At 45.6% G+C, this 15625-nt stretch overlaps 1 non-coding gene across 1 annotated transcript; it reads right to left on the bottom strand.

The window, feature by feature from the left end:
- Nucleotides 1–4987: 4987 nt before the first annotated feature.
- LOC134967280 (5.8S ribosomal RNA) lies at nt 4988–5141 on the bottom strand. The gene has a single exon (XR_010188787.1). It is a non-coding gene; the product is annotated as a 5.8S ribosomal RNA (ribosomal RNA).
- Nucleotides 5142–15625: the final 10484 nt, after the last annotated feature.

The following is a 15625-nucleotide window of genomic DNA, read 5'->3' on the forward strand; positions in this document are numbered from 1 at the left end:
ATTTTTTTAGAGATTAAAAAACACCTGGTTAATAAATGATTAGTATGGTAGCAGCTCCTACAGGGCAACTGGATGCCTGATTCAAAGATATATCAATTAATGTTCTAAAGGAAACATTAAAGGAGCGCTGTTTACAAATATAAATTCGTTTAATAATAAGTATGGTGGAAAGGACCACCTAAAATAGTTGGTTTAAGAGTTAAAATCAAGAAACAGTGCAAATACAAATGCATAAACAATAATCACATTCACAATGAAGGATAAGTTAACTGAAAACGGCCTGTGCGCCAATTATAATTGATATTGCAGTCCACAATGGTGTATTATGCTGATGCCATCTGTACTGATAAGGGCATGTATAAGTGTCTCGACAGGTTTATTTGAAAAATCTGCTGATAATTATAGGCAATTGGATTTTGTTTGCTGTTTCTCACCCTTAGCATTTAAGTCCGTTCTCACCCATAGTTGTAGATGCTGATTCCCGTCAATGGCAGTTAGCGGAGGTGGCTCTCGGCAGCCGACAGCGGCTATATCAGATTATCCGGCAGAGAGAAACGTAGTTGCTGCGTATCACCTCAGCAAAACGGGGCTTTCCAAGCACAGCAGGGAGAGTATAGTAGCAGTGTGTCCAATTAATGGAAGTGGTGAGAAAGCGTCCCAATCCCTCAGTATCAGTAGCGGATGGTCCGTAAGAATCTCCAGCAGTGGACTAGTAGCAATGGTGACCCTCTACGCGTTTCTCCGCCCACAACACCGGCGGTTTCTTCAGGAAGTGTGAAATACCTATTTGGCAGGTGTGCATGTATTTAAATGGACAGCAATCAATCAGCTTTAGAGTCTCTTTGTTCACACCTGAAGGTGTAATTGGGTTTCACACTATATTGGGTCGTTTGCACATGTTTCATTCACTAGTTTTAATTAGGTGTATAGATTACATAGATTACAAATAAAGATACAGAATAAAAAAGAAAAAGGATAAAAACAAACATATTATATTGCCGCTGTCGGTGAGAAAGGTGCTGAATATAGAGATATAAGTGGTCTGTATCCTATGGGCCTTAATGAAAACATTGAACTCAATGGTATCTGATTCTTCCTTTCCCTATAAGTTCTAGATTGTAAGTGTGGACGCATATGCATCAACCTCAATGCTGTTATAGATGTATATCTGTGTGTTTGTTTACCTTGGCGCCCACACGAATACTAGCTATAGCTGTATCGGTTCGATATTCCTGATATCCATATAATTATAGTTCAAATCACGTATCTCATCTAAGATAAGTCCAGCACTGAAGTCGAAATTTAGAATAACCTCTTGTCTATTGACAATAATGTCTCTCTCTCTCTCATAGTTTGCCTCTCTCTCTTTAGATTGTGTAGCCCTGGTTTTAATTTGGGCTGTGCATAACTATACTAATGGAATATAGGTTTTAAACTCCTTTCTCTATAGAACAATACACATCCAATTTATTTACAAAAATGATAAAGAAAAAATAAAATATTATTAGAAAATTTATAAAAATTATATATATATAAAAATAAATTGTGAAAATTTGTTCCTCTACTATTGATCTTGAACCGGTGACCTTTTGGCCACGGTCCATGTCCTTATCTATTGAGCTATTGCAGCCGGGAGAACTACTGTTGGCTCTCTATATAGATTAGCTTCTCTGGGATGCCGTACCTATGCAAATTGCCGCTCTCGGTGTAAGGATGATGAAATAATGCTGATTATGAATGAAATTAAAATGAAAATAAAAATATAATCATGTTACATTTAAGACAATATAATCATGGTACACTTAGGGTGGTCAAATATTAAAAATACATCATATTTGATGCTAAATTTATTATAAACTATAATGCAGGTGGTTTAAATTCATCTGCATGAATTAAGTTCTTCCATGCACCTGTATATATATATATTTTTGTTTATGAGACCACTTATATCTCTATATTCAGCACCTTTCTCACCGACAGCGGCAATATAATATGTTTGTTTTTATCCTTTTTCTTTTTTATTCTGTATCTTTATTTGTAATCTATGTAATCTATACACCTGATTAAAACTAGTGAATGAAACATGTGCAAACGACCCAATATAGTGTGAAACCCAATTACACCTTCAGGTGTGAACAAAGAGACTCTAAAGCTGATTGGTTGCTGTCCATTTAAATACATGCACACCTGCCAAATAGGTATTTCACACTTCCTGAAGAAACCGCCGGTGTTGTGGGCGGAGAAACGCGTAGAGGGTCACCATTGCTACTAGTCCACTGCTGGAGATTCTTACGGACCATCCGCTACTGATACTGAGGGATTGGGACGCTTTCTCACCACTTCCATTAATTGGACACACTGCTACTATACTCTCCCTGCTGTGCTTGGAAAGCCCCGTTTTGCTGAGGTGATACGCAGCAACTACGTTTCTCTCTGCCGGATAATCTGATATAGCCGCTGTCGGCTGCCGAGAGCCACCTCCGCTAACTGCCATTGACGGAAATCAGCATCTACAACTATGGGTGAGAACGGACTTAAATGCTAAGGGTGAGAAACAGCAAACAAAATCCAATTGCCTATAATTATCAGCAGATTTTTCAAATAAACCTGTCGAGACACTTATACATGCCCTTATCAGTACGGATGGCATCAGCATAATACACCATTGTGGACTGCAATATCAATTATAATTGGCGCACAGGCCGTTTTCAGTTAACTTATCCTTCATTGTGAATGTGATTATTGTTTATGCATTTGTATTTGCACTGTTTCTTGATTTTAACTCTTAAACCAACTATTTTAGGTGGTCCTTTCCACCATACTTATTATTAAATGAATTTATATTTGTAAACAGCGCTCCTTTAATGTTTCCTTTAGAACATTAATTGATACACCTCCCAGTCACTGCCCACCATCACTTCAGACCACCTCCCAGTCACTGCCCACCATCACTTCAGGCCACCTCCCAGTCACAGCCCATCATCATTTCCCGCCACCTGCTAGGCCCAGCCCACCATCACTTCATGCCACCTCCCAGTCACCGCCCACCATTTATTTCAGCCACCTCCCAGTCACCACCCACCATTACTTCAGACCACCTCCTAGTCACCGCCCATCATCACTTCAGGCCACCTACTAGTCACTGCTCTCCAACACTTCAGACCACCTTCCAGTCACCGACCACCATCACTTCAGGCCACCTCCCAGTCACCATCCACTATCACTTCAGGCCACCTCCTAGTCACTGCCCACCATCACTTCAGGCCACCTCCCAGTCACCGCCTATCATCACTTCAAGCAACCGCCCAGTCACTGCCCATTATTACTTCAGGTCACATCCCAGTCAACGCCCACCATCACTTCAGGCCACCTCCCAGCCACCACCCATAATCACTTCAGGTCACCTCCCAGCCACTGCCCATAATCACTTCAGGCCACCCCAGAGTCAGCTCCCACCATCACTTCAGGTCATCTCCCAGTCACCGCCCACCATCACTTCAGGTCACCTCCCAGTCACCGCCCACCATCACTTCAGGTCACCTCCCAGTCACCACCCACGATCACTTCAGGTCATCTCCCAGTCATCGCCCACCATCGCTTCAGGTCACCTCCCAATCACTGCACACCATCACTTTAGAGCACCTGTAATATCCCACTAGATGAAGTAACAGAGTGTGATATTTTACTCACAAACCTTACCAGGCCTAGATAGTTTGTTCCACTTCATGCAGATTTGGTTTATCCTCTTGGAATGACAGAGAGGTACGGAGAATTCCTTCGGTTGCCAAGAGCTTCCAAATGAATTTCACTTTATTCAAAAGTACTTCTTTTTAAATAAAGTGGATCAGGTAAAGATACATGTACTGTACAATTTCTCAGTATTTTGCAGTAGCAAAAGTACGAACAGTCACAAGTAATTCACATTCATAACAAGTTTAAGTCTCTCTTTTTAGGTTCCATTTTGCAACGATAAATATTTCTTCCAAGCATTAGTATATGACTGTATTCAATACTATCAACAATTACACTAAGGGGGGGGGGGGCTCTGCCATCTTTCTGATCGCGGCGGCTGCGTGTGACGTCTGCTGCCACGCCTACGTTGCCCAGTCGCCACCTCTGCAACGCTCCATCTCCGCCCCCACCAGCCCCGTGAATGCCTCTGTCTGATTGACAGGCAGAGGCCTTCGCATTTATGTTCCAGCGTCGGTCACATAGCCGCAGGCATTCCAACTGCCAGGATGGCGAACGTATCCTACAGTGGCCAGAGACTGATAGCCAGCACTTCCAAACTGACTGTCATGTTGTTTTATTTTTACTCTACAAATTACTTTTATATATGGTTTAATAAAGTTAATGTTGATGTTACTGTCTCTTGTACATCAGTGGTCATGCAGGGATATTCCTGAGAACATCACCATTGTGCAACAAGAAAGAACTGGTGACTCTACATGATACGTATGATGAAAGTTACAGTAAATAGTTAAACGCTTGCCACGTTGATGTAAGAGATAACTGTGAGCTGATCCTGCCAGGGCTAGTATTTTTATGATGTGTCTGAGGATTTATACAGACTATAAATAGTCTCCTCATTGCAAAAGTCTTGATGAAAAGTGGATGAACAGGTTATAAAGTGCATATTCACACTTTATCTGATAATAACAATTTCCCGCTGTGCCATTTACAGTATATGCTCTCATTGCTGTAGAGGAATGTTGCATCTTTCATTATTTTATTAACATGATTATATATAGAGTATGCACATATATTGGTAAGCTGCTCAATCAGATTGGGATGTCACTCAGGTGCTAAAAGGGAGGGGTAATTCTGTGTAAGAAAAAAACATTTTTAAATCCCTAATGCACACTGAGTGAAAAATACTACTGCATAATATAATCAGATAATACGAAGATCTTAGTATCGCATATCTGCAGATATAGGGTTAAGCCCCCAGGCCGATCGGCAAGGCATCTCCGTCACTGGGGGTTAGCGACCCTCAGACAGGCGTAGCCCCGGGAGGAACCCGGGGCCGCAAGGTGCGTTCGAAGTGTCGATGATCAATGTGTCCTGCAATTCACACTAATTCTCGCAGCTAGCTGCGTTCTTCATTGACGCGCGAGCCGAGTGATCCACCGCTGAGAGTCGTGTCCCTAATACTAGGTATGGGTCCGGGGTGCAGGACCCCATCACGTTGGCACAGGTCGGCTACCCCAGGTCAGCACAGGTGAAAATTAAGGGTTAATAAGAAGCACATAAGTGAAGTGTGATTAAAATAATACAAAAATATATACAAAGTGATAGGGAAAATCATAAGTATTAATAAAGTGTTAGGGTGTGCCGACCTGAAGCCGCCCAGCCATACCGACATAGGGGCCACCGCACTCCACACCCACCCCATAAATAATTATACATATGTCTGGGTCTGAATGCCCAGTGTAAGGCCACATGATAATGGCTCCTATGTCCTATGTCACCCCCAGTGACGGAGACGCCTTGCCGATCGGCCTGGGGGTTAACCCTATATCTGCAGATATACGAAACTTAGATCTCTGTATTATCTGATTATTATGTAGTATTATTTTTCACTCAGTGTGCATTAGGGATAACAAAATGTATAGTATGAGTATACAGATCTAAATTTATATATACTTACTGTTAGAGATGAGCGGGTTTGGTTCGCCGAGAACCGTAACCCCCCCAAACTCCATGTGGTTTACACGGGTCTGAGGCAGGCTCGGTTCTTCCCGCCTGACTCGGAAAACACGAACGAGGCAAAACGTCATCATCCCGCTGTCGGATTCTCGCGAGATTTGGATTCCATATAAAGAGCCGTGCGTCGCCGCCATTTTCACTCGTGCATTGTAGAGAGAGCGGAGAGGACGTGGCTACGTTCTCTCAGTGGAAATCTCAATATCAGTGCTCAGTATCAGTGCTTACTTATTGCTGCTCAGTAATACTAGTAGTGTGTCTCTCCTGCTCAGTGTCCGTTCTAGTATCCTCACCAGTGCTCAGTATCACTGCTCATTGTCTTGTGCTGCATTGTGGTGACCAGTATACTACAGTACAATAGTCCAGTGCTGCATCTCGCTGCTCAGTGTCAGTTCTAGTATCCTCATCAGTGCTCAGTATCACTGCTCATTGTCTTGTGCTGCATTGTGGTGACCAGTATACTACAGTACAATAGTCCAGTGCTGCATCTCGCTGCTCAGTGTCAGTTCTAGTATCCTCATCAGTGCTCAGTATCACTGCTCATTGTCTTGTGCTGCATTGTGGTGACCAGTATACTACAGTACAATAGTCCAGTGCTGCATCCTGCTGCTCTGTGTCAGTTCTAGTATCCTCATCAGTGCTCAGAATCACTGCTCATTGTCTTGTGCTGCATTGTACAATAGTCCAGTGCTGCATCTTGATGGTTTGTGTCAGTTCTAGTATCTTCATCAGTGCTCAGTATCACTACTCATTGTCTTGTGCTGCATTGTGGTGCTCAGTATACTACAGTACATTACTAAAAGTCCAGTGTCTTGTGCTGTATCTTGCTGCTGTAGGGTGCTGTGGTAGTGTCTTTTTACTGTGCATAGGTCATCATCATTCCAGTCACAGTGGTATCTGGTATCTATCTAGTGGTATCTAATGCCAGATATTACTGCCGTCTAATTCCAGATATATTACTGGCATATAATTCCACACATTAAAAAATCGAGAACAAAAATTTGGAGGGTAAAATAGGGAAAGATCAAGATCCACTTCCACCTAGTGCTGAAGCTGCTGCCACTAGTCATGGCAGAGACGATTCAATGCCATCAACGTCGTCTGCCAAGGCCGATGCCCAATGTCATAGCAGAGAGCATGTAAAATCCAAAAAACAAAAGTTCAGTAAAATGAGCCAAAAATCTAAATTAAAATCGTCTGAGGAGAAGCGTAAACTTGCCAATATGACATTTACGACACGGAGTGGCAAGGAACGGCTGAGGCCCTGGCCTATGTTCATGGCTAGTGGTTCAGCTTCACATGAGGATGGAAGCACTCATCCTACCGCTAGAAAAATGAAAAGAATTAAGCTGGCAAAAGCACAGCAAAGAACTGTGCGTTCTTCTAAATCACAAATCCCCAAGGAGAGTCCAATTGTGTCGGTTGCGATGCCTGACCTTCCCAACACTGGACGGCAAGAGGTGGCTACTTCCACCATTTGCACGCCCCCTGCAAGTGCTGGAAGGAGCACCCACAGTCCAGTTCCTGATATTCAAATTGAAGATGTCACTGTTGAAGTACACCAGGGTGAGGATATGGGTGTTGACAAGGAGGATTCTGATGGTGAGGTGGTTTGTTTAAGTCAGTCACCCGGTGAGACACCTGTTGTCAGTGGGATGAATAAAGCCATTGACATGCCTGGTCAAAATACAAAAAAATATCACCTCTTCGGTGTGGAATTATTTTAACAGAAATGCGGACAACAGGTGTCAAGCCGTGTGTTGCCTTTCTCAAGCTGTAATAAGTAGGGGTAAGGACGTTACCCACCTAGGAACATCCTTCCTTATACGTCACCTGGAGCGCATTTATCAGAAGTCATTGACAAGTTCAAAAATTTTGGGTGACAGCAGAAGCAGTCCACTGACAACTAAATCCCTTCTTCCTCTTGTACCCAAGCTCCTGCAAACCACACCACCAACTCCCTCATTGTCAATTTCCTCCTTAGACAGGAACGCCAATAGTCCTGCAGGCCATGTCACTGGCAAGTTTGACGAGTCCTCTCCTAACTGGGATTCTTCCGATGGATCCTTGAGTGGAACGCCTACTGCTGCTGGCGCTGCTGTTGTTGCTGCTGGGAGTCGATCGTCATCCCAGAGGGGAAGTCGGAAGACCACTTGTACTACTTCCAGTAAGCAATTGACTGTCCAACAGTCCTTTGCGAGGAAGATGAAATATCACAGCAGTCATCCTGTTGCAAAGCGGATAACTCAGGCCTTGACAACTATGTTGGTGTTAGATGTGCGTCCGGTATCCCCTGTTAGTTCACATGGACTTAGAGAATTTCTTGAGGTAGTGTGTTCCCGGTACCAAATACCATCTAGTTTCCACCTCTCTAGGCAGGCGATACAGAGAATGTAGTACTGTACACAGATGCCAGAAAAAGAGTCACCAGTGTCCTAAAAAATGCAGTTGTACCCACTCTCCACTTAACCACGGACATGTGGACAAGTGGAGCAGGGCAGACTAAGGACTATATGACTGTGACAGCCCACTGGGTAGATGTATTGCCTCCCGCAGCAACAACAGCAGCAGCGGCACCAGTAGCAGCATCTCGCAAACGCCAACTCGTTCCTAGGCAGGATATGCTTTGTATCACCGCTTTCCATAAGACAGTGGCGTGCGGTGAGGTCAGTGGCTGGTGAGGCACTACAGCCATAATATCCTCCGAATCCTGCCGATGACCCCTACCGCCGCAGAGCCAATGCCCGCTTCCACCGCCAATGTCTTAAAAACTCGCCCACCATCAACTGACCCAGCCCTCCGCCACTAATTTGCATCTCAGTCTGATGCCGCCAATGCCCGCTGTCTGCCTGCTCATCATACTTGTGATTTATTGTACATTTTTATAGAAAAACTAAATAAAAATTACTGTTTGGGACTGGGAAGGGAGTGGGAGGAGGACATGAATGCAATTTTGTTGTCCAGGGCTTCCATTAACTTAATGGAGAAGGGTCTGAATGGGTTAAAAAATGTAAAAAAAACAAACACTTACACACTCACACATACTTACCTACATCCCACGCCGATCACGTTCACTTGTCCATGTAGAATCCAATAGGGGTACCTGTAAAAATGAAAATTATACTTACAAACGAAGTAATCCACAGGAGGGGGAGAGAGAGAGATGGCTGGGAGCGGGAGGACGGAGGAGCACAGACAGGAGAGAGTGCCGCTGCTGGCTGGGAGGACGGAGCCAGTGTCGGAGGAGGAACGAGGGTGGAGGGGATTCCTACCCGGCCACCGCACTCAGGTACACAGACGCTGCGCCGGAGGAGGAATGAAGGGGGGGGGGGATTCCTACCTGCCCACCGCACTCAGGCACCGCCACTTTCGCCTCCAACGTCGCCTGTGGGTCATTGGACAGCAGATCCGCTGGGCTAATCACATCTGGGGGCAGGCGCGGATTGGGAAACAAAAGTGTCCCTGGAAAAATTTCTAAAAGTGGCCTCATGTGGGTGGCACCAAACCAACTGTAGGCAGAGCCAATACCAAAGTAGACGGGATTAATACTTCAAAATTATATTAACCCCAGACATATTACACCTCACACCCCCAGACATATTACACCTCACACCCCCAGACATATTACACCTCACACCCCCAGGCCGGATCTTAGATAGCGGCCGCTGGCCGCACACTGCAGTAAGTAAGCATGTGATGGGGAACGGGGGATGGCCGGCTCTCCTGACAGCGGCCGCTGGCCGCAGCGCAGCACTCTCAGGTAATCCATACAACAGTTAGCAGGGGACGTGGAGGGGGGCAGTGCTGCTTATGACAAGCAGCCCCACAGCCCAATCAGACCACCGGGATATTCCCCAGTTTGACCAATAGCCAATCCGGGCCGGTCTTCGGGACTGACAGGGGCGTGCATTCATCGGGGCTGAATGCACGCCCCTGTCATTGAGGCACCAGTATAGGTGCCGCCTCACCATTAATTTTCAATGGGCTATCACAGCCCATTGCTGCGCCCTGCCCCCTGCCCGCCCCCCGCTGCCCGATCTTTTAGTGTTAGCAGCGGGAGGCACCTCTCTCGCTGCCTCCCACCCTAACATGCAGCCACATACACAGGGGGGAAATGATTACAATAATAAAAGAAGATATTTATCACAGAATCTGTGCTATAAGTATCTTCTTTTTATTATTTTAATCATTATGACAGGGGAGGCACTGCCTCCCCTGCCTCCCCTGACTGCACGTCCCTGCCATAAGAGGCACACAGCTGACAACCTCTTACGGAAACTGAGGAACATCATCGCAGATTGGCTTACTCCAATTGGACTCTCCTGGGGATTTGTGACATCGGACAACGCCAGCAATATTGTGCATTACATGTGGGCAAATTCCAGCACGTCCCATGTTTATCACAAACAATGAATTTGGTGGTGCAGAATTTTTTTTAAAATGACAGGGGCGTGCAGGAGATGCTGTCGGTGGCCCGAAGAATTGCGGGCCACTTTCGGCATTCAGCCACCGCGTGCCAAAGACTGGAGCACCAGCAAACACTCCTGAACATGCCCTGCCATCAGCTAAAGCAAGAGGTGGTAACGAGGTGGAATTCAACCCTCTATATGCTTCAGAGGATGGAGGAGCAGCAAAAGGCCATTCAACCCTATAAATCTGCCTATAATATAGGCAAAGGAGGGGGAATGCACCTGACTCAAGCGCAGTGGAGAATGATTTCCATGTTGTGCAAGGTTCTCCAACCCTTTGAACTTGCCACACAGAACTTGTCAGTTCAGACACTGCCAGCCTAAGTCAGGTCTTTCCCCTCATCAGGCTTTTGCAGAAGCAGCTGGAGAGATTGAAGGAGGAGCTAAAATGGAGCGATTCCGCTAGGCATGTGGGACTTGTGGATGGAGCCCTTCATTCGCTTAACCAGGATTCACGGGTGGTCAATCTGTTGAAATCAGATCACTACATTTTGGCCACCGTGCTCGATCCTAGGTTTAAAGCCTACGTTGTATCTCTCTTTCCGGCAGACACAAGTCTGCAGATGTTCAAAGACCTGCTGGTGAGACACTTGTCAAGTCAAGCGGAACGTGACCCGCCAACAGCTCCTCCTTCATTTTCTACCGCGACTGGAGCTGCCAGGAAAAGGATAAAATTTCCAAAACCACCCGCTGGCGGTGATGCAGGGCAGTCAGGAGCAAGTGCTGACATCTGGTCCAGACCGAAGGACCTGCCAACGATTACTGACATGTCTATTGTCACTGCATATGATTCTGTCACCATTGAAAGAATGGTGGAGGATTATATGAGTGACAGCATCACTGTAGGCATGTCAGACAGTCCGTATGTATACTGGCAGGAAAAGAGGCAATTTGGAGGCCCTTGCACAAACTGGCTTTATTTTACCTTTGTTGCCCCCCCTCCAGTGTGTACTCCGAAAGAGTGTTTAGTGCAGCCGGTAACCTTGTCAGCGATCGGCGTAGGAGGTTACTTCCAGAAAATGTGGAGAAGATGATGTTCATCAAAATGAATTATAATAAATTCCTCCGTGGAGATATTTACCAGCAAATACCTCCAGAAAGTACACAGGGATCTGTGATGGTGGATTCCAGTGGGGACAAATTAATACTCTGTGAGGAGGGGGATGTACACAGTGAAAGGGGTGAAGAATCGGATGATGAGGAGGCGGTGGACATCTTGCCTCTGTAGAGCCAGTTTGTGCAAGGAGAGATTGATTGCTTCTTTTTTGGTGGGGGCCCCAAACCAACCAAACATTTCAGCCACAGTCGTGTGGCAGACCCTGTCGCTGAAATGATGGGTTTGTTAAAGTGTGCATGTCCTGTTTATACAACATAAGGGTGGGTGGGAGGGCCCAAGGACAATTCCATCTTGCACCTCTTTTTTATTTTATTTATCTTTGCATCATGTGCTGTTTGGGGACTATTTTTTTAAGTGCCATCCTGTCTGACACTGAAGTGCCACTCCTAGATGGGCCAGGTGTTTGTGCCGCTGACTTGGGTCGCTTAGCTTAGCCATCCAGTGACCTTGGTGCAAATTTTAGGACTAAAAATAATATTGTGAGGTGTGAGGTGTTCAGAATAGATTGGAAATGAGTGGAAATTATGGTGATTGAGGTTAATAATACTAAAGGATCAAAATTATCCCCAAATTCTATGATTTAAGCTGTTTTTGAGGGCTTTAAAAAAAAAAACCCATCCGAATCCAAAATGGACCCGAATCCGTAAAAAATTCGAAAGGAAGGTTTTGCCAAAACGCATCCGAATCCAAAACACGACCGCAGAACCGAATCCAAAACCAAAACACAAAACCCGAAAAATGCCCGCTGCACATCTCTACTTACTGTATATATAGACAGATTATATACACTGCTCAAAAAAATAAAGGGAACACTTAAACAACACAATGTAACTCCAAGTCAAACACACTTCTGTGAAATCAAACTGTCCACTTAGGAAGCAACACTGATTGACAATCAATTTCACATGCTGTTGTGCAAATGGAATAGACAACAGGTGGGAATTATAGGCAATTAGCAAGACACCCCAATAAAGGAGTTGTTCTGCAGGTGGTGACCACAGACCACTTCTCAGCTCCTATGCTTTCTGGCTGATGTTTTGGTCTCTTTTGAAAGCTGGCGGTGCTTTCACTCTAGTGGTAGCATGAGACGGAGTCTACAACCCACACAAGTGGCTCAGGTAGTGCAGTTCATCCAGGATGGCACATCAATGCGAGCTGTGGCAAGAAGGTTTGCTGTGTCTGTCAGCGTAGTGATCAAAGCATGGAGGCGCTACCAGGATACAGGCCAGTACATCAGGAGACGTGGAGGAGGCCGTAGGAGGGCAACAACCCAGCAGCAAGACCGCTACCTCCGCCTTTGTGCAAGGAGGAACAGGAGGAGCACTGCCAGAGCCCTGCAAAATTACCTCCAGCAAGCCACCAATGTGCATGTGTCTACTCAAATGATCAGAAACAGACTCCATGAGGGTGATATGAGGGCCAGACGTCCACAGGTGGGAGTTGTGCTTACAGCCCAACACCGTGCAGGACGTTTGGCATTTGCCAGAGAACACTAAGTATGTCAAATTCGCCACTGGCCCCCTGTGCTTTTCACAGATGAAAGCAGGTTCTCACTGAGCACATGTGACAGACGTGACAGAGTCTGGAGACGCCAAGGAGAATGTTCTGCTACCTGCAACATCCTCCAGCATGACCGGTTTGGCAGTGGGTCAGTAATGGTGTGGGGTGGCATTTCTTTGGGGGGCCGCACAGCCCTCCATGTGCTCGCCAGAGGTAGCCTGACTGCCATTAGGTACCGAGATGAGATCCTCAGACCCCTTGTGAGACCATATGCTAGTGCGGTTGGCCCTGGGTTCCTCCTAATGCAAGACAATGCTAGACCTCATGTGGCTGGAGTGTGTCAGCAGTTCCTGCAAGACAGAGGCATTGATGCTATGGACTGGCCCGCCTGTTCCCCAGACCTGAATCCAATTGAGCACATCTGGGACATCATGTCTCGCTCCATCCACCGATGCCACGTTGCACCACAGACTGTCCAGGAGTTGGCGGATGCTTTAGTCCAGGTCTGGGAGGAGATCCCTCAGGAGACCATCTGCCACCTCATCAGGAGCATGCCCAGGAGTTGTAGAGAGGTCATACAGGCACGTGGAGGCCACACACACTACTGAGCCTCATTTTGACTTGTTTTAAGGACATTACATCAATGTTGGATCAGCCTGTAGTGTGTTTTTCCACTTTAATTTTGAGTGTGACTCCAAATCCAGACCTCCATGGGTTAATAAATTTGATTTCCAGTGATAATTTTTATGTGATTTTGTTGTCAGCACATTCAACTATGTAAAGAACAAAGTATTTAATAAGAATATTTCATTCATTCAGATCTAGGATGTGTTCCTTCTGAGATGCTGTGTATCTAAAAGGACCCAGTAGCGGCATAGGTGGCTGTATGACTGGTGCGTCGGTGTTCACTTGGGCGTCTGTGTTCACTGTATGTTCACGGGGTGGTTGTGTACACTATAATAGCATCTAGATCCACTCAGAGTTCACTAACGTTTTGATCGATCCTGGAAGCGGGGTGAAGTCTCCTTGTATCCCACTCTCCTGAACTGGGTGATACAGCACTAAGGGGGAGATGTACTAAGCAATGATAAAAGTGGAGAAGTGAGACAGTGGAGACGTTGCCCATGGTAACCAATCAGCATTAATGTAACATTTCTAATTTGCATACCATAATATACAGAGCAGTTGATTGGTTGTCATGGGCAACTTCTCCACTGGCTCACTTCTTCACTTTTATCATTGCTTAGTACATGTCCCCCTAAGTCTTTATCTACAGTACCATTGAGTACATTGCTGCTGTTTCTTTCGCTGTGCGACTGAATACGTTTAAACTCCTATATAAGGTAATGCAGTAATATGTTTCTCCTACATACTTGAAATGTATCTGTAGTTGAATATGAGCCCATATTGCTTATTATACTAATGTATAACCTGTGACTGATTGCTAGTGTGATTGCTGACTTTACTATTTTCTGTCAGTTTCTGTGTATTCCAATCCTCAATGCTGGTGCAAAGCAGGGAGGGATCGGATTGTATGTCACGTTAACAAGTTTTAAAGTGATTTCAGTCACTAATTGTGTAGTTAACACTGTACAGGTATGTGATTTGTTTATCATGTCTAAGAGAGGCAAGGGTGAGGAGGATACACTCTACAGCAGCACCAACACTCATTTCATGTTTGTCTTGCAAAGCTGGGTTAACCTCAGGATCTAGTTCAAAATGGATTATGTGCAAACTGTTTTAGCACCAAAGCCTCCTGAATAATCCGAGGCAGACATAGGTTCAAGTTGAACCCCCATGGGCTACTTTTGCACAGGCATTATCCGGTATAGCTGAGCAGATAATGACAGCTCCTATACCAGGGATAAGTTACCCTATTAACCATTACATGCAACATTCCACCTGGGGTTTATCATATCCAGTACAGGATTCAGCAGCCTTTCAACAAAAACAGGCTGAAAAGCCGATGGAAAGTAAATCACATAGACATGAAACAACATCTTCACAGTCTATACATATTTCAGATGGGGACTCGTCGGAGGATGAGAACTCATTGCACTCCGGGTCTGCATACAGAAATGAAGATGAAGGTCTCAGCTCAGTGGACATACCTGAGCTAATTAGTGCTATGAAAGCAATTCTATCATTAGAGGAAGCAGCAGAGCCTTTGTTAAAATCTAAGGCACCTGTGTTTCTCTAGCATCCATAAGGGATATTGGGAAAGCTAGTATGATGGGGTATACACAGGGTCCAAAGGAGCCAGTGCACTTTAAATTTCTTCAACTGGGTGTGCTGGCTCCTCCCGTCTATGCACCCTCCCACAGGCAGTTTAGAGAAAGTGACCTCAGGAGAGGATGCACATCTCTACAGCTCCAGAGAGTTTTCTTAAATTCTTTTAATCCTTTATTATTTTCGGTATGCTGTCTGGGCAACAGCATACCTGCACCGTGGGAGTTAGGGGGGCGGTTACCAGCCTTACGAGGTGCAGAGCCGCTTCCCCGCTGCAGGACCACCGTCCTGAGGAGTTGTTGTTCAGCGGGGCACTGCACCTTGGCTGTCACTGCCGCAGCACGCCGCATACCCCTAATGCTGCCTGAAGGTGGCATTGGTAGTGAGTACAAACCGGGGGCCTCTGTGTAGAACTGGCACAAATGGGCTTGATTAGCACTTGTGTGATGTTTTAAGCTTAAAAGGAGACTTTTGCCAGTATAATATATGTATGTAACTTCGGTGTCATAGGAGGGGCGGAGCTACCTCAGAGCGGGACCTGAGGTGTTTTGGCGCCTTCCTCTGCTTACTGCAGCCATTTACAGCACACACAGCACTTCCTGAT

This window comes from Pseudophryne corroboree, chromosome 10 (assembly GCF_028390025.1).
Source record: "Pseudophryne corroboree isolate aPseCor3 chromosome 10, aPseCor3.hap2, whole genome shotgun sequence".
In the NCBI taxonomy this organism is placed as follows: Eukaryota; Metazoa; Chordata; class Amphibia; order Anura; family Myobatrachidae; genus Pseudophryne; species Pseudophryne corroboree.